The sequence below is a fragment of the Lucilia cuprina genome, chromosome 2 (assembly GCF_022045245.1).
Source record: "Lucilia cuprina isolate Lc7/37 chromosome 2, ASM2204524v1, whole genome shotgun sequence".
NCBI lineage: Eukaryota > Metazoa > Arthropoda > Insecta > Diptera > Calliphoridae > Lucilia > Lucilia cuprina.
In genome coordinates this window covers 56,120,522-56,122,281 of record NC_060950.1, presented here as the reverse complement: position 1 = coordinate 56,122,281, position 1,760 = coordinate 56,120,522, and the positions used below count along the sequence as shown (strand labels likewise).

Below are 1,760 nucleotides of genomic sequence, written 5' to 3'. Positions count from 1 at the left end.
ATTTGACATGGAAATAATGTTGATTCTATATTTCAAGGCAGCTTCGAACATTTTATATTGTAAGTTATTCACGCTTTTATCATTATCATCAACAACCGCATCGTCCTCAAAGCCTTAGTGGCAGAAAGAATTTCAGAACAAGTAGATACGTGGCTCTTAATGTTGTTGCTGTATGTTGCTGTACATCTAAAGAAATGTTTAATTCGTGCTTTTAGTTACGAAATCAAAAATAAAAACTGCGAGTACGTATGTATGTAGTTATTTGCTGATATCAAACGGATACATTCTCATTACATTACATTCGTATGTATGTAATTCTTTATGTATTTAAGTATATTATTATACATTAAGAAGTCCCTTGAAATATGGGTGGTTCAACATCATTCAATATTTGTATTTCATGCACTTATTCTGTCCGTTCCTCTGGGAGGATCAATTAGAATTGAAGGTGAAGGGCAACTATAGACTACTAGTACAGAGGAAGAGATTAGCTCAAACTAAGTACACCCACAGTTTAAGGGCGCTTTTCACATTGTTCCAAGACAAAAAGAATATGACTTTCAGCAGTGTTTAATAAAACTAATAAATAATGGAACCCCTTGGCCACTTTCCTTAAAGGCATCTCCAGTTGGAATCTTGCGGTTAAGAAGAAAAACCTAAGCCAGTTCTTGATAAGAAGGACACTTTAGTTAAATCAAACTCGAAGGTAAGAACTTCCGAAACGATGCCTGAATCTTAAGATTAAGGAAGTGCAATATGAGCCAGTTATTGAGATGGTCAGAACTTCAGCTAAATTAAACCCGAAGATAACGTCGTCTGAAAAGAGACAAATTCAAAAGGGGGATGAAATAGCTAGTCACTAAAAGGTTTAAAAAGCTATTATAACACAGTTGCTAAGAAAGTCACCGGAATGATTTATTCTCTTCTCTATATTACTTTGGTAGAACGACAAACCAAATTCCAGAAGACCAGTTGTTGTTGTAATAGCTCGACTGTGGCCGATAGTTCTTTCCTGGGGGAAAAACTTTCGGTTGATACAGCTGTCGCTGGGTTGAAAATCTTTGGCCGAGTATTACTAGGGTCGTTCCGGAGCGAAGATCCAATTGTCATGGGAACGCAGAAAACCAGTGTAGTAAGTTGATGCAGATCAGCAGTAATGGCTTTGAAGTGCAAGCATGTCATAGAGAGTGTGAAAAATGACTTTAACAGGATTATGATGATAATTTTTCTGTCATTACACCAATGTTCTTGCATTAATGAGAATAAAATTTTAACCAGAGAAACGCCAAAATCTGGATTTTTACATGAAAGTGCAAATTTCTTAGTACCTACTGTGAATACTTTTTCCTGATATATTAATGTACTTAGTTGTAATACTTAAAAGAAAATTCTAGACAATAAGATTGGGAAATGAAGAAAAATTGTGGGCTCGAAATGGGGCCTTAGTATCACTATGACACAGTGACGTGAAAAAAGCGGGATTAGAGCAATTATAACTAATGATTCAATAATCTGGTAGAATTGTTTAGACTTAAAGTGTAAAACAATTCCAGCTTTCAGAATTTAGAGTACATGTTGCCATCAGCCCTACTTCAATCCATGCTCTGGAAGCATTAGTATACTTCCTTTCTATCATCAATGTCATACACAACAATCGCACCCTATCGCATGCCGAAAACAGATGCGATCGGTAACTGTGAGTAATTGATCCCCGAACAAATTACCTAAGCATATCAGTAGCTTTCAGAATTAAGTTGCTA

General features: G+C 35.9%; 1 long non-coding RNA gene across 6 annotated transcripts in view; it reads right to left on the bottom strand.

The window, feature by feature from the left end:
• The window catches only part of LOC124420392, a 24,857-nt gene that overhangs the window by 2,884 nt on the left and 20,213 nt on the right, over positions 1 to 1,760 (bottom strand). The window lies entirely within an intron of this gene.